Below are 25,066 nucleotides of genomic sequence, written 5' to 3'. Positions count from 1 at the left end.
CAAATTTGCTGGCATATTGAGTGTAGCACTTTCACAGCATCATCTTTCAGGATTTGTAATAGCTCAACTGGAATTGCATCACCTCCACTAGCTTTGTTCGTAGTGATGCTTTCTAAGGCCCACCTGGCTTCGTATTCCAGGATGTCTGGCTCTAGGTGAGTCATCACACCATTCCTGGTCCTGGTGTGTTGCTTTTCCCTCCTATGTCATATCCACCAACAAAAGTCTGAGATCCTTATTGAGTTTCCCTAGCACTCCAGCAATTCTTCCTTTTGACCTGCTCTTACATTTCTGTCCTGGAGTTCTGTACTTTACAGAGGTTTAATCACACCCTAACATATGATCTACATCCATGTTTTTGATTCTTAGTCCTAGAGGAAGTAGAAACTTTGTATATAGGCTATTCCTGTATTCCTTAGAGGTCTTTTATTTACTTTATTAGGCTTTCTTTTTGTGGATGACAACAATTTGTGTTGGTTGTTTAGTCACTAAGTTATGTCTGACTCTTTGTGACCCCATGTACTATAACCCAGCAGGGTCCTCTGTCTTTGGGATTTTCCAGTCAAGAATACTTGAGTAGGGTGCCATTTCTTTCTCTAGGGGATCCTTCTGATCCAGGGATCGAACCCACATATCTTGCATTGACAGGTGAATTCTTAACCGCAAAGACACCAGGGAAGCTCCTGACAATGTTTTATAAGGAAGTAATTCTTTAAATTCAGTTTTTAAAATTACTGGTGCAATTATTGTCTCCTTACTTATTGCTCATTATACTTATTCTTAAGGAACAGATTATATAAAAAATCTTAAATTAACAATTAAACATATTATTATCAATTCTATTATATAAGCTGTTTCTCCAATAGTCAAGACCCCACTTTATTTCCCAATTTATCTATGACTAATTTTCAATTAAACTAATCTGGTCATGAATGCTATGTCAGTTAATTCTCTTAGATTAATTTATTTCATTTAGTCACATTATACATATAGATATACATATAGATATACATGTGAAAATTTTGTTCTTTTTTAGAACACAATGAATTTTCATTAATTGCTTTTGACTTATTATAATACCTGAATCATTTATTTCAATCAGTATAGTTTTGAGAAAAATGGTGTTATTGATTTTTCCCTATATTCATTGGGAATTAGTATATTATTTTGCTTACAGATATACAATTTCTATTGTTTTTCTTTTTCATATAAATGTATGAAAACTGTCTTGTTGTTCTTGTTGTTGCTTAAATCAACAACAACAATATATTCAATAAAACTGAGGAAACATCTTAATTCTTTTTTCCCATGTGTGTATATAGCTAAATTTTTAAAAGCATTATTGCTTAAAATAAATTCCACATGGATCAATCATTTTAAAATAAAACCATAGATATATGAATAAAAATCTTGAAATATTATTGATAAAAGAGAAAATTTCATCTCAAACACACATGTCTATAATCGTTCATTTCATTATGTTATCTCTCATGTTTAATTTTTTTATGTGCTTCTTCTATCAAACACATTATCTGGGATTTATATAACAGTGTTGTATAATATCTATTCTTTCCAAAATGGTAACCACTGGCCAAATATGCCTATTGAACACTCTACATGTGGCTACTGCTACTGAGGAACTTTTAAGTTTTAAATTGATTTAATATTAATTAATGTGTATTTAAATGTAAAAAGCCACATGTGGCTTAGGAAATCTTATTGGGCTGTGCAGTTTGAGACAAATTTTGTTTCCTTTCTTAGATATATAAATTAGCCACCAATATATGTTAAAATAATGTCTCAAATATGTTCCAACTGAGCTTTTTCTTTTTTATACTGATGGTTTCCTTTCAATTTTTCACCTGTTTTGCTGCACCGTCTTTCCACGGGAACCCATGTCATTGCACCTGACCCAAAGGACAGATAAGATGTTTATAAAATGTAGGTCTTAGTTTGTTATTTCTGTGTTTCAAGCATTCATCTCTTTAAAGCCATCAATATTTTGGCCCAAGATTCTCTCTCTTAGCCTCATGCTCCTGAAACATTATCAAACTATCAGATTATTTCCAGACATATCAGTCCACTAAAATTGTCTTCTTAAAAATCACCTTTATTTCTATGTCTCCATGACTTTGCACATTCTAATGCTTTGTTTTGTTTTTTTTTTTTTTTCCTCCCTCTGGGATGCTTTCTTCCACACAATTTTACTTATATTTATCCAATTCTTTTCTTTCTTTCTTTCCTTTATTTTTTTTTTTTTTTTTAAGAGTAAGCTCATTCTTACCTGTAAATGTCCCTGGTTCTACAAGAAAACCTGTTAGTGATCTCTCTGCATTACATCCAGTCATAACCCCAGTGATATATAGTAAATTAACAAATAAGTATAGTCACAACTGAAAGCTCAGTAGTGCATGCAAGAACTCACAATACAGGACACATTTCTTCAGTGTTGAGAACTACCTGGGAGAAAACCTCTGAAAACTGACAAGAATTGCTGAAAATTAAGAAAGGTTTCCAATTTTATTGCTTGAGTTGTTTATTTGGGTACTTTATTTTCACTGCCTGTTTACAATTTCTTTGACAATAACAATGTTGGGAGATAGATTTTAACTAGAAGTGATTGCAACTGCCTAGGAATAATGAGGGGCTTCCCTAGTGGCTCAGATGGTAAAGAGTCTGCCTGAAATGTGGTAGACCTGGGTTCAATCCCTGGGTTGGAAAGATTCCCTGGAGAAGGGAATGGTTACCCCATTCTAGTATTCTTGTCTGGAGAATCTCATGGACAGAGGACCTGTACAGTCCACAGGGTCACGATGAGTTGGACATGGCTGAGCAACTAACCCTCACAAGGACATACAGAATGGAGTATCATTCTTCCCCTTACCTGCCTTTGAGTAGTACCTTTGCACTTTTTTTTCCCCCATTAATAGTAAGCTGGAGGGGATTAGGGGCAGGAGGAGAAGGGGACGACAGAGGATGAGATGTCTGGGTGGCATCACTGACTCGATGGATGTGAGTCTCAGTGAACTCCGGGAGCTGGTGATGGACAAGGAGGCCTGGCGTGCTGCTATTCATGGGGTCGCAAAGAGTCGGACACGACTGAGTGACTGATCTGATCTGATAGTAAGCTGACATTGGTGAGTCCAGGAAAATTATCTTCTCTCACGTCTCATCTCGAGGACAGATAATAAGTGCCACTCACTATGAGCATATCCCAAAGACAAACCCAATACTACCTACATGTCTTTGTGAAACCATCTTTTAATCATTCTGACTAAATATTTTTTCTTTGCCTTGCAAGTCTGTGTTAATTAAGAAAACCAGCCCTGTGTGAATCCCCACAGAATATAAGGCATGTCTGGTATGTTATCCTGCACTCTTTTTTCCAGTCAAGTAGTTCAAACTTTGTCCTGTTTTTGGTTGCTAATTTTTCTGTCACCCCAACCTCACCATTATTTTTCCTGTCATAGTAGGATTCACTGGTTTGATCTCCTTGCAGGCCAAAGGACTCTCAAGAGTCTTCTCCAGCACCACAGTTTGAAAACATCAATTCTTTGGCACTCAGTCTTTATACGGTCTTTTTACTCAGTCTCACATCCATACATGATTCCTAGAAAAACCATAGCTTTGACTAGATGGACGTTTGTTAGCTTTGACTAGATGGACCTTTTGTCTCTGCTTTCTAATATGCTGTCTAGGTTGGTCATAACTTTTCTTCCAAGGAACAAGCATCTTTTAATTTCATGGCCACAGGCACCATCTGCAGTGATTTTGGAGCCTAAGTAAATGAAGTCTGTCACTGTTTCCATTGTTTCCCTATCTATTTGCATGAAGTGATGGGACCAGATGCCAATAATATTTAATATAATTAAAACAAAATAATATTGATAAACTACATTTATTGCATATTTACCATGTTCAAAACACTATTCTAAGCATTTATTTTAACCCATATGATTTGATGTTCAAAGTGGTTATTGATAACTTACTCAAAAGAGTTTTGAAGAGTCTTGTTAAGTAAGGGCTGATTTTATTACAGATAAAAATTTTACTATACAAAACTTTATTTATAATTTCTATTTATACATTATTTATATATATTATGTAATATAAATTATACAAAGATTTTAATATGTTTATCATATATGTTCTTAATATATATAATATAATATGTATAAAGATTATGAGTGAAACTGAACTCTGAGTGGACTCACCCTAGGGTAACCCCCAATGTGTCAAATTCTTGTATAAGCTCATCCCCTTGAGGGTGGATGGAAATTTTGACTTGCTTCTGACAAGCAGAGTATAACAAAGGGAATGGTATGTCACTCCCATGATTAAATTACAATGCACATATGAAACTCCATCTTGCCAGATTGTCTAAGGGTTATTCTCCTGCTGACCTCAGAGAACTAAACAGAGATGTGAAAATGCTGATGGAAATTCCCTCCTGGCAGGGAAGTGCAGGCAGTTTCTTGGACATGGTGATGACCGACAGCCACAACCAGTGAAAACTGGGGCCTTGGTTCCATAATCATAAGGAAGTACATTCTGCTAACCATGTGAATGAGCTTGGAAGAAAATACTTCCAGAATCCATCCTCCACATGAGAAAGCAACTGATACCGTTTTGCATCTTTGTGAGTTCTGAACAGAATACTTGAACAAGCTGTGCTTGGACTCCTAACCTATGGAAACTGCTAGATAATAAATAGGTGTTTTAAGCCACTACATTTCTGGCAACTTGCTGCACAAAATACTAGTATGAGTACTATGTCAAGAGTAAATAAATAAATAAATAAATAAATTTTGACATTTTTGCAGTCTTCAGTAAGCTGAATGATTTTCTTTTATAAATTCTCAAATATATGTTATCACAATTTTTAAGTTGACTAATAATTTTGAAATATTTAGGTTGTTGATGAACTTTGCTTAAATAAACAGAACCGTTTCTATCACTTTTTTCCAATATTAAATAACTGTATATTGAAAAATCTCCTCTACCCAGATTTCAATTTACAGTCCCTTTATAAGTGTATGATTGAAGTGCAAGAAAATTCTCAACTCTATGTGCTCCAATACATTCCATTTAACAGAACATGGGGTAATGTTTATCATTTTTTAATTAAAAAGTGCTAGAGAGATGACATAATGGAAGATGATCAGATCATCCAGAAAGTGACTTTCATGAGACTTTAGTGTCCTATTGATAACTTGCTATTTTTCCCTTACCTAGTAGAGATTTATTATTAATGTTAAAATTCTGATTTTTTGATGTATTCTGAATAACATTACCTACATACTTGATATAAAATAGAAATGATCTCCCCTCCCTAATAATGCATAATCTGCCATTAGAAGCAACTTAGTCACTTGATGAAATTAAATATCAATTAATACAACATTTCTGTATTGTATAAAATGATCAATTTAAAAAATTTTACAAATGTGTTATATACCTATTTGCATTTTTGATCTATTATACTCAGTGAGAATCTCATCTTTGCTGAGCTTTCTGTTCATGCCTATTTTACATATTTTCCTTGTTATCTCAATATCTTGAGTCATAAAAGTGTGCATAATGGGAATAATTGCTCTTAAGCTTACATACCCTTCATTTCACAGTGTATTTAAAAGACTCAGTCTAAAGAGTGACTTCTTTTTTTTTTCTATGAAGTAACTACCAATTCAACAAGGTGTTTATTGGTGGCAACAGAGTCCATTAGCATAATCCCCCAGGACCTGCACTGCTATGCTGAAAAATTCTGCATTGGAAGACCATCCCAGGCAATAAAAATATAATCTCTTTTCAGAGTCATTACCCTCAGCAATTAAAGCTGTTAAAAGTAGAAAACACTCATATTTTCAAGTTTTTTCACCAGATGATGAGGTTTTAAAAAATAGGGCGTAAATAAGAAGGTGACAGTTGAATTTTTTACTCACTTAACAAATAAATTTCTAGACTGATTTGTACATTTAAGAGTAACTCTAATATAAATTTTTCAATTTTAAAATGCTTGTTTTATAATAGCTACATTCTGTTACCAAGGCACATGCCTAAATTCTAAAGACTCATTTAGTTTGAAATTATAAAATACAAATTAAACTTATTCTGCTAATACTAGCAAATAAAATGATATAACTGCAGAATTTCTGACAGGTAGATTTCAAGGGAAAATATTTTAGGGTCAAAGAATGAACCTAAACCATATGAAAGCTCTTTAGCATACAAAGGGGATATAAAAGTTAAGTGTATATATATATATTAGAATAACAATTTTGCTTGGGGCTGGTGCACTGGGACCAGAGGGAGGGTATGGGGAGGGAGGAGGGAGGAGGGTTCAGGATGGGGAACACAGGTATACCTGTGGCAGATTCATTTCGATATTTGGCAAAACTAATACAATATTGTAAAGTTTAAAAATAAAATAAAATTTAAAAAAATATAAAGCAAATTTCATAGTTTTTTGAGATGAGAAATTGATAAATATACCAACATGATGCGAGGTTTTGAAAATACCTCATTAGTTCAGTTCAGTTGAGTTCAGTCGCTCAGTCATGTCCAACTCTTTGCAACCCCATGAATCGCAGCATGCCAGGCCTCCCTGTCCATCAACAACTCCCGGAGTTCACTGAGACTCATGTCCATCGAGTCAGTGATGCCATCCAGCCATCTCATCCTCTGTCCTCCCCTTCTCCTCCTGCCCCCAATCCCTCCAAGCATCAGAGTCTTTTGCAATGAGTCAACTCTTCACATGAGGTAGCCAAAGTACTGGAGTTTCAGCTTTAGCATCATTCCTTCCAAAGAAATCCCAGGGCTGATCTCCTTCAGAATGGACTAGTTGGATCTCCTTGCAGTCCAAGGGACTCTCAAGAGTCTTCTCCAACACCACAGTTCAAAAGCATCAATTCTTCGGCGTTCAGCCTTCTTCACAGTCCAACTCTCACATCCACACATGATCACTGGAAAAACCATAGCCTTGACTAGACGGACCTTTGTTGGCAAAGTAATGTCTCTGCTTTTCAATATACTATCTAAGTTGGTCACAACTTTCATTCCAAGGAGTAAACGTCTTTTAATTTCATGGCTGCAGTCACCATCTGCAGTAATTTTGCAGCCCCAAAAAATAAAGCCTGACACTGTTTCAACTGTTTCCCCATCTATTTCCCATGAAGTCATGGGACCAGATGCCATGATCTTCGTTTTCTGAATGTTGAGCTTTAAGCCAACTTTTTCACTCTCCACTTTCACTTTCATCAAGAGGCTTTTGAGTTCCTCTTCACTTTCTGCCATAAGGGTGGTGTCATCTGCATATCTGAGGTTATTGATATTTCTCCCAGCAATCTTGATTCCAGCTTGTGTTTCTTCCAGTCCAGCATTTCTCATGATGTACTCTGCGTATAAGTTAAATAAACAGGGTGACAATATACAGCCTTGACGTACTCCTTTTCCTATTTGAAACCAGTCTGTTGTTCCATGTCCAGTTCTAACTGTTGCTTCCTGACCTGCATACAAATTTCTCAAGAGGCAGATCAGGTGGTCTGGTATTCCCATCTCTTGAAGAATTTCCCACAGTTTATTGTGATCCACACAGTCAAAGGCTTTGGCATAGTCAATAAAGCAGAAATAGATGTTTTTCTGGAACTCTTTTGCTTTTTCCATGATCCAGCAGATGTTGGCAATTTGATCTCTGGTTCATCTGCCTTTTCTAAAACCAGCTTGAACACTGGAAGTTCATGGTTCACGTATTGCTGAAGCCTGGCTTGGAGAATTTTGAGCATTACTTTACTAGCGTGTGAGATGAGTGCAATTGTATGGTAGTTTGAACATTCTCTGGCATTGCCTTTCTTTAGGATTGGAATGAAAACTCACCTTTTCCACTCCTGTGGCCACTGCTGAGTTTTCCAAATTTGCTGGCATATTGAGTGCAGCACTTTCACAGCATCATCTTTCAGGGTTTGAAATAGCTCAACTGGAATTCTATCACTTCCACTAGCTTTGTTCGTAGTGATGCTTTCTAAGGCCCACTTGACTTCACATTCCAGGATGTCTGGCTCTAGGTCAGTGATCACACCATTGTGATTATCTGGGTTGTGAAGATCTTTTTTGTACAGTTCTTCTGTGTATTCTTGCCACCTCTTCTTAATATCTTCTGCTTCTGTTAGGTCCATATCATTTCTGTCCTTTATTGAGCCCATCTTTGCATGAAATGTTCCTTTGGTATCTCTGATTTTCTTGAAGAGATCTCTAGTCTTTCCCATTCTGTTGTTTTCCTCTATTTCTTTGCATTGATCACTGAGAAGGCTTTCTTATCTCTTCTTGCTATTCTTTTGAATTCTGCATTTTGATGCTTATATCTTTCCTTTTCTCCTTTGCTTTTCGCTTTTCTTCTTTTCACAGCTATTTGTAAGGCCTCCCCGGACAGCCATTTTGCTTTTTTGCACTTCTTTTCCATGGGGATGGTCTTGATCCCTGTCTCCTGTACAATGTCACGAACCTCATTCCATAGTTTATCAGGCACTCTATCTATCAGATCTAGGCCCTTAAATCTATTTCTCACTTCCACTGTATAATCATAAGGGATTTGATTTAGGTCATACTTGAATGGTCTAGTGGTTTTCCCTACCTTCTTCAATTTAAGTCTGAATTTTATTGATAAATTTTTAAAACAAAACAACAGGAAATATAAGATATATATAACATATTTCTTCAATTTAAGTCTGAATTTTATTGATAAATTTTTAAAACAAAACAACAGGAAATATAAGATATATATAACATATTCATTAATAATTGATCTCTTGACATGTGTCCACTGGAGCATACATTTTCAAGTGCATGTAAGACATTTATAAAAGTTGATCTACATGTTACAGTATAAAACTAAACATAAAAAATTTTGGCTTAACAGATTTCAAGTCAATTAATTAGTGTTACTGAGTCCATACTACAACCAGACAAGCATTTGAATAAAAAAAGATAGCCAGTCAGCCAAACAACCCTTATCATGTATCCTAAAAACATTTTCACCCCTCAGCCAAAAATTACAAGGTGCACAGAAATAGGAGAAAAAACACAGTCTGAAAAGACAAAGAAAATTTTAGAAGCAGAATGAGATATAACACAGATGTCAGGAAGATCAGATGAGAAATGTGAAATGGATATGTGTAATATGTTAGAAAAAGGGTCCATCTAGTCAAAGCTATGGTTTTTCCAGTGGTCATGTATGGATGTGAGAGTTGCACTATGAAGAAAGCTAAGCCATGAAGAATTGGTGCTTTTGAACTGTGGTGTTGGAGAAGACTCTTGAGAGTCCCTTGGACTGCAAGGAGATCCAACCAGTCCATTCTGAAGGAGATCAGCCCTGGGATTTCTTTGGAAGGAATGATGCTAAAGCTGAAACTCCAGTACTTTGGCCACCTCATGTGAAGAGCAGACTCATTGGAAAAGACTTTGATGCTGGGAGGGATTGGGGGCAGGAGGAGAAGAGGACGACAGAGGATGAGATGGCTGCATGGCATCACTGACTCGATGGACATGAGTCTGAGTGAACTCCGGGATTTTGTGATGGATAGGAAGGCCTGGCGTGCTGCGATTCATGGGGTTGCAAAGAGTCGGACATGACTGAGCGACTGAACTGAACTGAACTGAATATGTTAGATTTTTCTAATTGAAAAAATGGAAAAAATGTATGATCAGATGATTTCAACATGGAGATGGAAACTAAGTGAAAAACTTAAAAATTATAGAAATCAGAAAAACAGAAGAGAAGTAAATAATGCCTTTGAGTTGTTCATCTTGTACCCTGGAAAACTGAGAAAATTATCAGTGAGTTATGAACATAGATCAACAGAAAATTAAAAGCTTAGGATGTACATTTAAAATTTTGAGATTAGAAGTTGAAATAAATAAATAAATCTCTGGCATTATCACATCTTTTTGATATTTTCAATCATATTGTCATTAGGAAACTACAAATGTATTTTCTTGTTAGAATATTTTATTATTTTAAATGAAGTACTATTTCCTCCAGGATATGAGCTGGAAACAGGTTTGAAGGAACTCAATTCAATCAGTAGTGTTGTTAAGTTTGATGGCATACAGAGAAATATGCAGTTGAACTTGACAGGTAGTGAGTTCCATGGGTATAAATAATCATTAGGCTGTGTCATCATCAAGATATTGTGGTCATTTTATAATTATAGATACAATTTATTACTCTCCATTTCAACTATCTGCCTGGCAGAGTTGGGTAGGTATTATATTTTAACTCTCAACAAATATAATCAATAGGTTTTATTTCTTTGTTTTTCAGAAGCAGCAGATTGTAGCACAATATCACACAGGTGCAAGTAGCTGGGCCAGGATTTGATAGTTATCTGAGACTTTGACAACTATTTCCCAAACATTTCTGTCAAGACAAAAGCAAAATGAACGTAGTCTCAGTGATGCCGTATATGTTAATTTAATCGCTCTTTCGGTCAAAGTTCTAGACAAGACCATTGTAACAAATGAAAGGGCTGTGTGTCGGTTATGCGGTTTTGTTTAAAAAGCAGACATATAAAAAAAATAAAAATAAAAAGCAGACATAGATGTCGTTAAAATTAAAATCTGAGCTGATTGTATTCTGCTTCATTAGACAAGGACATATAATTGCTGAAAGGCGATTAGCACAGATGATTTTTTTTAAAGTGTGCAACAGATATTTGGTGGTTACAAAGTTAGAAAATAAGTGAGCCACCCCTTAAATAGGATGGGATTCAAACAGTAGAAATACTTATTTAAAGGTACATTAAAATATGACTTATTATTTCAAATAAGGCATTAACATTTTTAATATTTAGAAGTTCAAGCTAATAAGAATAGGCATTCATTTATCTGTTTAATAATTCACCTACAGAAATGATGAAATGGCATTTTAAATAGGTTGTGGATTTTGGAATTGAATCTATGTTGTTTTGCTAGTGGTAAGGAATCCGCCTGTCAATGCATGAGATGCAAGTGACGCAGGTTCCATCCCAGCGTCAGGAAGATACCCTGGGGCAGGAAGCGGTATCCTACTTCAGCATTCTTCCCTGCAAAGTTCCACGGGCCTAGGAGTCTGGCAGGCTACATTACATGGTACAACAAAGAGTTGGACTCGACTGAGCAACTGAACACACACAAACACGCGCATGTGCATTGTTTTAACTTTGTAATGTTAGTCTTTTTATTTAAATATTATACTGATTTTTAAAAAAATCTTTGGGGATAGGATAAGAATGCAATTCATCACAAAGATATATGTATAATTATATAATTTCATTTTCCTGAAATCTAAGCCAGATTTAATGAGAGATATGCATGTAGTGGGCTTCCCATGTGGCTCGGTGGGTAAAGTACCTGCCCGCAATACAGGAGATGCAGGAGATACTGGTTTGATTCCTGGGTTGGGAAGATCACCTGCAGGAGGGTTTAGCAACTCACTTCAGTATTTTTGCCTGGATAATCCCATGGACAGAGGAGCCTGGTGGGCCACTGTCCATAGGTTGCAAAGACTCGGACACGACTGAAGTAACTGAACACGCATGCATGTAGGTAAGCAGAAAGCATCGCAATGTTTGAGGTGGTGCTGTACTTAAAATTTATTTTAAAGTTATTATTACTCTAATTCATCTATAATTTCTACAATTACCTTATTTATAATTAGGGCATCAAAAACCCAATTAAGGTCCCAATTAAAGGCTAAGACTGGCTGGTTTCCAACTTTTGAATTGAAAATGAGACAGGGTTTGGCTTCTTAAAGCCCCTTCTTCAAGTGGCTGCTAAGACCTGAAGGCCTTCCTTCAGGTTACAAATAATGAAGAATCTGAACAAATGTGCCAGTAATTCAAGTAGGGACATGACGGTCTAATATTAATGACAGGTCCTTCATTCATTAGTGAAATGCATAGGTTTTTTTAAAAAGTACCTATTTCCTGTGCCTTGTTTTGTTACTTGGAAATACTTAATATTTTCTGACTTTAATTTCTGATAGTGGTATGTTCAGATCTCTTTATATATGGTCTGATTTTCTTGAGTTATACTTTTATTAGCTCATCATCATTATCACCCCTTTAAATATCCTGAGAATACTAGAATTCCAAACAGACTCCATCTATCTCAATTTTACTCTGTAAATTTACTCCAAGCATTACATAAGCTTCGTATTATGTGCTAGGTAACAAGAGCTATTGAAGTTTTAAAAAATACTGAGCAGAAAGAAAATTTATTTATTTGCCAATTTTTAGTAGTCCTCAGCAATCAAATGAAAATGGCAAAGGGATATAAAATAGGTGTTTATTATACCACCCTATTTGCCGGAAGCTATTTTCAGTGGCCTTATCTCTATAAACACCTGAAATAAAGCATCGTGAAACTATAGAAGATACATTACATGATCATGGGGACAGATCATTTGCAAAAGCTTTATGAAAACTCATTTTGGGAACAAAGAATGTCACAAAACTGAGCACAAATAGTCAAATAATAAAATATGTTATAGAAATGAGAAATATACCTATGTCTTTCTGAATAATTTAAATGTAATATGTTGAATCAAACTGGATTTCTTTCATCACCATAAGTAGAAATCATATATGAATTTCTTAAGAGGAGTTTACTTGGATCACACTGAAGTGTTCATTCAAAGTGAAGACTGATCTGAGTGACTGTGATCTGTGTGCCTCTTCTGCATAGACAGTTTACAGTTTTTCACACTAAGGTTCATAGCATATGTAAATATAAGGTTTATAAGTATGTGTGTTCTTATAAGGGCTTCTCAGGTGGCACTAGTGGTAAAGAACCTGCATGCCAATGCAGGAGACATAAGAGATGCAGGTTCTATCCCGGGTAGGAGAGATTCCCTGGATAAGGGCATAGCAACCCATGCTGGTGTTCTTGCCTGGGGATTCCCATGGACAGAGGAACCTGAAGTGCTACAGTTAATGAAGTCACAAAAAGTCAGACAAGACTGAAGAGACTTAGCACCTGGGCATACATTTATACATACATATATATATATATATATATGATCAGATCAGATCAGATCAGTTGCTCAGTCGTGTCTGACTCTTTGCTACCCCATGAATCACAGCACGCCAGGCCTCCCTGTCCGTCACCAATTCCCAGAGTTCACTCAGACTCATGTCCATCAAGTCAGTGATGCCATCCAGCCATCTCATCCTCTGTCCTCCCTTTCTCCTCTTGCCCCCAATCCCTCCCAGCATCAGAGTCTTTTTCAATGAGTCAACTCTTCATATGAGGTGGCCAAAGTACCAGAGTTTCAGCTTTAGCATCATTCCATCCAAAGAAATCCCAGGGCTGATCTCCTTCAGAATGGCCTGGTTGGATGTCCTTGCAGTCCAAGGGACTCTCAAGAGTCTTCTCCAACACCACAGTTCAAAAGCATCAATTCTTTGGTGCTCAGCCTTCTTCACAGTCCAAATCTCACATCCATACATGACCACAGGAAAAACCATAGCCTTGACTAGATGAACCTTTGTTGGCAAAGTAATGTCTCTGCTTTTCAATATGCTATCTAGGTTGGTTATAACTTTCCTTCCAAGGAGTAAGCGTCTTTTAATTTCATGGCTGCAGTCACCATCTGCAGTGATTTTGGAGCCCAGAAAAATAAAGTATGACACTGTTTCCCCACCTATTTCCCATGAAGTGATGGGACCAGATGCCATGATCTTCATTTTCTGAATGTTGAGCTTTAAGACAACTTTTTCACTCTCCACTTTCACTTTCATCAAGAGGCTTTTGAGTTCCTCTTCACTTTCTGCCATAAGGGTGGTGTCATCTGCATATCTGAGGTTATTGATATTTCTCCCAGCAATCTTGATTCCAGCTTGTGTTTCTTCCAGTCCAGTGTTTCTCATGATGTACTCTGCATATAAGTTAAATAAACAGGGTGACAATATACAGCCTTGATGTACTCCTTTTCCTGTTTGGAACCAGTCTGTTGTTCCATGTCCAGTTCTAACTGTTGCTTCCTGACCTGCATACAAATTTCTCAAGAGGCAGATCAGGTGTTCTGGTATTCCCATCTCTTTCAGAATTTTCCACAGTTTATTGTGATCCACACAGTCAAATATATATATGTATAAATATCAGAGAAGGCGATGGCACCCCACTCCAGTACTCTTTCCTGGAAAATCCCATGGACAGAGGAGCCTGGTGGGCAGCAGTTCATGGGGTCGTGAAGAGTCGGACACGAGTGAGCGACTTCACTTTCACTTTTCACTCTCATGCATTGGAGAAGGAAATGGCAACCCACTCCAGTGTTCTTGCCTGGAGAATCCCAGGTCTCCAGCCCACAGAGCCTGGTGAGCTGCCGTCTATGGGGTCTCACAGAGTCGGACACGACTGAAGTGACTTAGCAGCAGCAGCATGTATAAATATATGTGTATATACATATATATATATATATGTATATGTGTATATATGTGTGTGTGTGTGTGTGTGTGTGTGTGATAAGAAGGCAATGGCACTCCACTCCAGTACTATTGCCTGGAAAATCCCATGGACGGAGGAGCCTAGTAGACTGCAGTCCATGGGGTGGCTAGGAGTCGGACACAACCGAGCAACTTCACTTTCACTTTTCACTTTCATGCATTGGAGAAGGAAATGGCACCCCACTCCTGTGTTCTTGCCTGGAGAATCCCAGGGATGGGGGAGCCTGGTGGGCTGCCATCTATGGGGTCGCACATAGTCGGACACGACTGAAGCGACTTAGCAGCAGCAGATGTTTAGATAGATAGTCTAAGACTGAGTTCAAAGCTAGCTAAATACAGTATCAAGAGCTATTTTTGAAAGAACTGTGAATAATATAGCAAAATAATGTCATTAACTTTTCATTATATTTAGACAATTGATTCAGAAACACCTTAAAAATGTATGTAGCCAAAAACTTCTCTAAGGCATCTAAAAGCCAACATTTGATGCATAGCTTTAAGATACAAGTTAATTAAAGCACAGGGACATATCTGTTTTATGGAAGCATAATGTCCTGCAATCTTACTTGGAATCCAAGTTAATTGTCCAAGAAGGACTAACATTTTAAAAGTGGAATGTGAAGCTACATTATATAAGTTTGAATGTGTGTTCTGGATATAGTCACCTTGAATTTAAATGTTAAAAACATGAAGTCTATGCCTATCATTGTATTTTTGCTCCAGGATATAAAATGAATTGATTTAACCATGGATCATTTAAGTTCTGTAATTCATCGTAACTAATTTAATATTACTCATCTTATCAAAAAGAGAATTTTGAATGGTAAGAGAATATAATGTTTGAGATTCTAGTTACAAGATTGCACACTGCCTCAGTATGAGGCTGCTTAAACATTGTCATAATTTAGAGAAGCCTTTTAATTACTCTGTTCTACAAATTTAGTTGTAAATAGAAGTATAATTAGCACCCAGTCCCTACTTGTTTTGTGGATTCAACTATATACATGTGTATATAGAACTGTATACTTGACAAGGGTGAGGGGCCGGGGTTGGGGGTGATGGGGAAGAGGATCTAAAGGGGACTTAGGTAGGGGGTTCGGAGTGACAGACTTTCGGGAAGCTCTGCCAGGATTCCTATTTCTATTCCTGCCACCTGAGGCCCATTTCCAGTCCTCTCATCCAAATGTCTCTCATTTCCAAGCTCCGAGACAGAGACAGCGAGATACACAGAGACAGAGACGCCAAGGCACCAGCATCCCTCTCCCCTTCTGTCCCGTACACACACACACACACACACACACACAAAAAGAACTGTATACTTGTGTATATGTGTACCACTGGACTCCCTGTCATGTGGTACATTGTATATAAATGTATATATATGTGTGTGTTGCTCAGATGTGTCCAACTCTTCGTGACCCCATGGACTGAAGCCCACCATGCTCCTCTGTCCATGGAATTCTCCAGGGAAGAATAGTGGAGTGGATTGCCATGCACTTCTCCACGGGATCTTCCCAACTCAGGGACTGAACCCAGGTCTCATGCATTGCAGGCAGATTCTTTACTGTTTGAGCTACCTGGGAAGCCCTACATGTATGTATAATTATTACTATTACTCTTAGTTTATTTTTTAATTTAATATTGCATATAAATAAATTCATCTCTAGAGGAATTTAAATTTCTATTGCCAAGAATACTGTGGATGGAAGGTGAAGAGACAATAGCTGCAGTAATAAACTGTGAAGCACAGGAGCACAACAGAAGTGTTCAATAAGAGATAGTCATCCTTCTTACAGAGAAGGCAATGGCACCCCACTCCAGCACTCTTGCCTGGAAAATCCCATGGACAGAGGAACCTGGTGGGCTGCAGTCCATGGGGTCGCTGAGTCGGACAAGACTCGGCGATTTCACTTTCACTTTTCACTTTCATGCATTGGAGAAGGAAATGGCAACCCACTCCAGTGTTCTTGCCTGGAGAATCCCAGGGATGGCAGAGCCTGGTGGGCTGCTGTCTATGGGGTCACACAGAGTCGGACACAACTGAAGCGACTTAGCAGCAGCAGCAGCAGCAGCAGCAGAATCCTTCTCAAAGATTAAGACAAGCAGTGTCAACAAATAACTTTGAGGAAAAATGTGAGCAAAGCACTCACATGAAAGTTTTCTGAGCATAACTGTCAACAAAGTGAAACAGTGAAATTCTGGGTAAGCAAGGCAAGTGTATGAGCGGGAGTATTAAAAGCAGGCAACTGAGAATAACTTCAAAGGACTCCATTTGGAGACTGAAACCAATGATAATTTTTGTATTCATAAGGATCTTTGCAAATAATATTAAAATATTTGAAAATCTCCAGTAATATATCCTGTTTATATATGTAGATAATATTCTACGTGAATTCTCAAGTATATATGTGGCAATGGATGTTTAGCATATAGTAAAGAAAATATGTAACTATACAGAATTAAAATATTGATAAGAGCTATAATAATTTTTGTCAAGCATTAGGCAGATTCTTTACCAGCTGACCCACAAGGGAAGCCCAAGAATACTGGAGCAGGTAGCCTATCCCTTCTCCAGCAGATCTTCGAACCGGGGTCTCCTGAAATGCAGGCAGATTCTTTACCAAAAATTCCAACTGAGCTATCAGGGAAGCCTCAGTTGTTTTTTTTTTTTTTTTTTTTTTTAGGACTGTGATAAACATGTTACAGGAAATATCTCATTTTTCTGTCTACAAAATCTTATACAGTATGGAGTTCCCCTGGTGGCTCAAGATCCTAAAGAATCTGCCTGCAGTGCAGGAGACCAAGGTGTGATCCCAGGGTCAGGAAGATCCCCTGGAGAAGAGAATGGCAACCCACTCCAGTATTCTTGCCTGGAAAATCTTATGGACAGAGGAGCCTGGAGGGCTACAGTCCATGGGGTTGCAAAGAGTCGGACACAAATGAGTGACTAACACTTATACAGTAAGGACACTGCATATTTCTTCTTGAGTCAACTTTATTCACCTAATTTATATACCATAAAGCAATGGCAACCCACTCCAGTACTCTTGCCTGGCAAATCCCATGGACGGAGGAGCCTGGTAGGCTGCAGTCCATGAGGTCGCTAGGAGTCGGACACGTCTGAGCGACTTCACTTTCACTTTTCACTTTCCTGTATTGGAGAAGGAAATGGCAACCCACTCCAGTGTTCTTGCCTGGAGAATCCCAGGGATGGGGGAGCCTTGTGGGCTGCCATCTCTGGGGTCATACAGAGTCGGACACAACTGAAGTGACTTAGCAGCAGCACATACCATAAAACTCACCCTTTTAAAATGGATAGCTCCATGTTATTAAAAGCATGAATAAATGAGCAATCAGTACAGCTGTTAACCTATAACTTCTATTTACTAGCAATAAAAATGTGATTAAGTAGCACCCAAAATATGCAATATTTTGTTGACTAATATAGTTAAATGTGTATAAGACCTGTGTACTGAAAACTACAAAACATTGCTTAGAGAAGCAAAAGTAAGCTTAAGTGAATTGATTTTTCCATGCTCGTAGGTCAGTGGAATCCATATTGCTATATTCCTTGCTTAACTCTGACAAAGTAGTGCAATTTTGGTCATAAGCAGAAATGAATCTTTGAAAAAAAATTTTTGCCCTGAAGGTGGAGTCAGCCTTTGTGTCTGCATGACCCCACTGATTGGTCAAGACATTTCCATGATTTCCAACAGTTTTAGGATAATTTCCGCAGCCTTGTGGTGTCGTATCATTTAGCTTCCTTGAGCCACAGTTATTATTTTTCTTAATGCCTTAGATACTCCATGGCAAATGTCACTTTGAAAAGCTCACTTAGCTCTTCAGGCCACTAAAGCAGTCATTTGTGTTTCTGCCACTGTTCTGTGAGTGACAGCCACACCTCTTTGAGTCCCAAAGAGAATATACCTCACTGGGTGACTGTTACACTTCAAGGGTGGATGGCCTCTCTGTTATTAGTTCCTGGTGAAATAGTAAATTGCTGAGTAAGCTTAATCTTTTAGCATTTCTTTATTGCAATGGTGTAGAAGTCTCATTCCTTTTGAAGATGAAACTTTAATATTAAAATTGATTTTGGGTATGGATCTACAACAAAATAAAAAAAAATTCCTTTTATGTGCAGCAAAAATGGCTAAATGTTACACTCACAGGTTTTTCATATTGTAGGAAATGCATGAAATATCCTTAGTGATAGGGAAAGGGCCTCTGGGACCTTAGATGTCAGTTATAAAAGACAGATTGTTATGCTTATAAATTTGTCTCTCCTGGAAGTGACATCCAAGGTCCCAGAGCCTTTTTTTTTCCATTCACGGAGGATTTTTTATGCAATTCCTACAGCATACTGTATTCCATTCTTTACAAGAAATGTTCAACCATTCATATTACAGAGACAGGCAGACACCTTGCCTGCTGCTAAAGAATGGGAGGAAGAAGTTTGAAGGGAGGGCAATATGTAGCATTCCTACTAACGTTAAAAAAGCACAAATGTTTAATTACAAACAAAAGTTACTTGCTATGTGACTACATTCAAGTGTGAGTACATGTGGTGTATCTAATTTAAAATAAAAAATGAATAATGTTCTGAATGATCTGAGATCATTTTTTTTATAGAAGTGCTTTGAGCTAGTTAGCTTTTAATAATTTCAAAAAAGCAAAGTAATTTTTTTGTCTCAATGCCTTTGTGGCTTTGTGTTAATAATCAATAGCATTAGTCACTCAGTTGTGTCCAACTCTTTGCAGCCCCATGGGTTGTAGCCCACCAGGCTTCTCTGTCCATGGGATTCTCCAGGCAGCAATACTGGAGTGTGGGGTCGTTTTCTTCTCCAGAAGATCTTTCCAATCCAGAAATCTAACCCAGGACTCCTAGACTGCAGGCAGATTCTGTACCATCTGAACCACAGGGAAGCCATCAATTAATAATCAATACATGATATCTTTGAATTTCAAATATAATTAATATATAATCATAAGTCTCCACACCAGTGTAACAGGTAAACATAAAACTGATTATTGTTTTTGGCATAATCATTACATTGAAGATTAGTCAACCAATTTTGTTGGGGGGGAATTCCAGTGTACTCAAATCCATACCTTTTGTCTTAATAAAATGCAGTCTTTATCTCCTGTGTCTCTATAAGAAAAACTTGGTTGGGTCATCAAAGAAGTTTCTGATTTGGAGGATACACATGGCCTCAAATGCTGTATTCATTCATTCATAATGTAAAATATGCTTATTTATTGGCCCATTTATCTATGATTTCATATAATACCCAAAATATTTTAAAGTATATTTTCTGATTATCAAAGTCTATTAACAATGAGTTCTTGCCAATGGTCATAAGTTATGCACTCAGGGCTTCCCTGGTGGCTCACCTGGTAAAGAATCCTCCTGCAATGTGGGAGACCTGGGTTTGATCCCTGGTTGCGAAGATCCCCTGGAGAAGGGAAAGGCTACCCACTCCAGTATTCTGGCCTGGAGAATCCCATGGTCTGTGTAGTCCCTGGGATCACAAACATCAGACATAACTGAATGACTTTCACCACCACTGAACAATGAGTAAAATGTAGGTAAAAATGGGGCTGACAGGGCTTACTCTGCTTATGACATTTTTCAAATAAAAATTATGATTGATGACTTCCAATTATATCTATTGTTTCATACAAGAGATTTATTGGGAAAGCTCCAATAGAAGCTATAAATTATACAGGATATTTAGCAAAATAAATTATTAATTATTATCATTTTCAGTATTATAATGAGAAAATTACCTTTTGCTTCAGGTATTTTTATTAGTGGAATTTATTTGAAAATGAGTTGATAATTAGATACTTGGATTTTCATCTTTCATTATCTAGAAAGAGGAGCAATAATATTAATTAAATGGTGAATACTAAAGGATGTCAGGATTCTAACTAGGAAATTTGACCAAGGGTCTCTGGGAGAATATTTTTCTTTTGATTTTGTTGACTATACTTATTTGTATGTTAAAGGTATTTGAATGAACAAATTTTCTTGCTTCATTTCTTTATTTTGTCTTGTATAGGTTTTCTTCTGTGTACAGAGTAGTTATTGTATTTCCATGACTGCCTTCTTCTCTCAACTCTTTTTTTTTTTAATAAACTTATTAATCAGATGAACATTAGCTTTGGAAAACATTTATACTCAACTTCAAAATACTGATTTTCTGCATTTCATAGCAGTTTTTTCTGAGAAGGGACATTGTCATTTTTCGCTGGCTTCCATAACTTTTCTGCCTCACACAATACTATAGTTTCATGCTGTTTTCCGTCTGGGGCTGTATTATACCCTGTGGCTATTTTCTCATCACCTCTCTAAGGCTCATATTTTTCTCTTTTGCTTAAACTCACATCCAGATGAGGGTGTTTCTAAAGACATTTTACTAAATTATTTTTATTTTTATTTGCTTCCAACCTTAACAGTTTCAACCACTTTCATGACCTTAACAATCATTGCAATATTGATGACTTGTAAACATTTATTGTGAACTCCTCATCCAGCATCTTTGACAACTTTCAAAACTGCATACCTAGGTGCAATCGCAGCCTGTGAATATACTCATGCTAACTCAAACTCAATGACTCCTATAATGAACCTATCATCTGTAATCCAAAGTTGATATTTTTATTATTATTTAACCATTTATATCAATAATCACTTGGATACAGTTCTAATCAAGCCACAATCCTATTTAAATCCCAGCCCAATCCCATCACAAAGCACTACTGATTATTTTTCTTTGTAAAATCAAAGCTATTATTCATATTTTTCTGCCAATAATAAATCCAGACTCTCATCAGCTTGCTTCTCCAAAGTCATGCCTACTCTGAAACACTGTTATACAAATACTTTATATACAACTAGCAGATTAATTTATAAAAGACGTTAGTTCCTTAGTTTTGCTGTGGTTCATTCCCCGCCACCCCTCCACTGCCGTTGTTATCTTATCTATTTCTAGGCTGCAAAAACATAATTCTGTAAGCTATGATGTAGATAATCAATGTCTGCCTCAGTGATTTTAACACTACTTTTATAAACCACTACTGCAATGTGGGTAGTGATATTCACAAAATCAAGGATGGTATTATAAAGCAACATAATTAATGAGGCTTGTTTTACATGATATAGTGACAGTGCCTAAAACTTTTAATTATATTGGCACAGTGAGTGACAGGTGATGGTCAACAGCTCCAGATACAAAAATCTTGACTTAGATGGCTGTAAATTATAACATGGAAAATGGGCAAAATGTTTTAGATAGGTAGGATGAAATGAATGAAAGAAATGAATGAAAGAAAGCTTTGATTGACAGATTGTGAATTGAATGCTTAATTTATATAGCACTCTTATGCTTTTTGATTCAAGATACCACAATAGCACTTCTAAACGTGGGAAATTTCTGAGCTTATGAATATTGGAGAAAGCAGAGGATTTTATCCTATGAATAAGTTGAACATGTCAAATAATGATAATAGAAATGATATTGTTGGAAAGAAGCTAATACTAATTGAGTCTTATGTACTGGAAATATGTTAAGAGAAGTTTGTATTAATTAAATAATTGAATCTTATCTGTAGCCCTCATAGGTAGTTGCTATTATTCCTAGTTTGTGGATAAAGAAAATGAAGTACAGTATGCAACTGACTCCCTCAACTCACAGAGCTTATGGGTGGTAAAGAATTTCAATACCAGTTCTCAAGTGCTATTCTCCATTCTTATTAAAATATTACTTTTCTACCCTCCTTACAGGTAGAGTGATGGCTCCATCAATCAAATACACCCACCATGAATTTTCACTTGTGAATTAATAATAAAGAGAAAGATGATTGTAATCAATATTCTATAAAGAAGAATGGTGGATTTTCTGCAACAAGAGTGGCAAAATAGCTTGATTCTTAAATATCTCCTTTAGAAGCAAAAATATTTATGGAATATGAAGAATGAAATATTTGCATATTTCACAAAAGGCTAGCTTAATTTGCATAAATTTAATAATTCTAAGTCTGGCAAGCTGAATTTACTTTTGACACACTACAATAGAGTCACAGTCCTTTGCCAACTTCCAGATGTCAGATCATAGACTCAGAGTCCTTTCAATAAATGGAAGGACAAGTACCCTTGAGGAAGACATCTAAATTGATCTTAAGCACTATAAACACAGCTTATGATCATAAGCACTGAATCATTACTACTTTTCCTGAGAAAGTCTGAATACAGGGAAAGAAAAAAATAGTCAGACCTTATGAAGATTTTTGTAAACTACTTCCTATGCATCTTGAGTGCCACTACAGTTCACCAAACAGAGCAGCGTTTGATGGGCAGCAGACAATAAATGGATTTGTAGCGTATGTTCTACCCAAGGTAAGATACAATAAGGTTTCCAAAATGTACTTATTTCTTTAGTTTCTGTGTATATTCTTTGACTAGCTATGCTTCACAACTGCCACGATCCTTGTAATTTGTCCATGATCTATGAAGGGAATTTGAGCCCATGTGCAAGAAGCAAGGGGGAAACTTTTAGAATGTTCTCTCTCTGCCCCAAAAGCTGCCTCAGGAGAATTACAGAGAGCTGCTGCTATCAAAGTTGTGAATGCAAGAGTGGCAATTTTTGTTTCAGCCTTACTGAACTTTACAATTCAGTGAAGAAGACCTAAGTAGTGAAGTTAGGCCAGCTGTTGTATTTTATGTCATAGTTTAGTACACAGACTTAAATATTTCACCAGACTCTAAAAGTCACGTCTGAAATATGTGGAATAGTGGGAAGCTGAGTTAAGAGGATTATATCAATAATTGAAGGTTTACAACAATCCCTACCTTCTTTACAAAATAATTAGTTACCTTTTGAAAAACACCTCTTGAATCGCTATTGAATACAATGGAGAAACACTTGACCTTTGGCCTTCTAGTTATTTATAAATTTGGGAGAGTCCAATTACATTGCATTGTTCAGTGATAGTGGCATATGTTAGATTAGCTAGGAAATCTCTAATGCACAATTAACAAAAGAAGTTGTTTTATACTTCCTGTATGTTGATTTCAGCTATACTGCCACCTAAATCATTTGTCTTTTGTTATATTCTTAATATTACATTTTCTCTAGATTAATAATTCTGAAGTTCTTTTTCAGAGGGATCTGCACAATATTCTGGCACAAGCCAGGAGTAATCCTGAAGAATGATACAGAAAATCCTCTTACTGGATGAAATTCTCATAATATATGCTTCATTCAGGAAACATGATCCAAAGTAAAAATGTACATTGATTCATGGACTATAGCTGACAAATGGCCAGGAGGTAAAGAATTTGGAAGGAACTGTCACAAAGAAATGAGTGTATAAATAGATAGACCTCTTCTTAGGCCAAAAATTTAGAGATATTTGTCTTCTGAGAATAGACACCATAAAGACTCCTACTTACTAATTATGCAGAGGCACATGTGATAATGGATTTATACTTCTAGATTAGAAAAGCATTCAAAACTAAAAAATAAGAAAACAACTCAATTAAAAAATAGGCAAAGCATCTGAACAAATATTTGGCTCAAGAAGATACATGGAGGTCAAATAACACATAAATGTCCAACATCATTAGTCATTTGCAAAATGTAAATTAGCAAAATAATGAGATAGTATTGTACATCTATTATATTGCTAAAATAATAATTTTTAAAAAAGACTCCCAATCTAAGTACTGGAGCGGTTATAGAGTGACTGGAAATCTCATACACTGATAGTTGGAATGCAAAATATTACTACAATTTTTTTGCTTGGAAGTTTCTGTAAAAATTTAAAATTGCAATTAACATGCAGTGTAGCCATGCTAGTTCTAAGTATTTATCAATGGGAAATGAAATTATAAATGCACATAAAAACATATACAGTGATGTTTCTAGTAGCTTTATATATAATACCCCAAAACTTCAGAGATCCATTCATAGATCCATGGAGAGAAAAATTGTGGCATTGAAACTTTCATACAAATAATATTATCCAGAAACACTAAGGAAGGAATTGAACCACTGAAATGCATAACTAAATGACTGGATACCACAGTAATGATGCTGGATGAAAGAAGTCCAAATTAATTATGCTGGTTGAATAAAGACCAAAAACAGTGCATTTGAAGGATTTTTTTTTTATAGAACTCTAGAAAATTCAAAATTTATTCCTCTTAAGCAGAAAGCATATTAGTAATTACCTGAAAATGGAGAAGGGGCTTCAGGGAATTAAAAATGGACACACCAAAAATTTGAGGGGTAATGGATAAGCTCATTACCTTGATTAAAATCATTTAAAATATTCTGTGAATTAACTAATTTTAAGTAAATTTAACTCAGTAGAGAGAACTTTACAGAAGAGTTGCAACAATAGGACAAAGACTTCCCATATACACTATACCTAGTTTCTCTCATTATTAACATCTTAATATGATAAATTTGCTAAAATAAATGAACCAATAGCTTATAATTAAGTTCATACTCATTTTATATCTTCTTAGTTTTTTTCCTTAATATCTTTGTTCCAGGATCTTACCCAGGATAGTACATCATCCT

The 25,066-nt window shown here is 36.4% G+C and overlaps 1 long non-coding RNA gene across 2 annotated transcripts in view; it reads left to right on the top strand.

Moving 5' to 3' along the window:
- Window positions 1–22,350, top strand: part of LOC112449117 (uncharacterized) — a 146,003-nt gene extending 123,653 nt beyond the window's left edge. For both annotated transcript variants that reach the window (XR_003037609.2, XR_009496653.1), the window contains exon 5: window positions 22,264–22,350. This is a non-coding gene — a long non-coding RNA (uncharacterized lncRNA). The remainder of the gene's footprint in view (window positions 1–22,263) is intronic.
- Window positions 22,351–25,066: the final 2,716 nt, after the last annotated feature.

Source organism: Bos taurus, chromosome 12 (assembly GCF_002263795.3).
Source record: "Bos taurus isolate L1 Dominette 01449 registration number 42190680 breed Hereford chromosome 12, ARS-UCD2.0, whole genome shotgun sequence".
Taxonomy (NCBI): domain Eukaryota; kingdom Metazoa; phylum Chordata; class Mammalia; order Artiodactyla; family Bovidae; genus Bos; species Bos taurus.
Note: the sequence above shows the minus strand (reverse complement) of the source record. Positions and strands in the feature narration are given on the sequence as shown.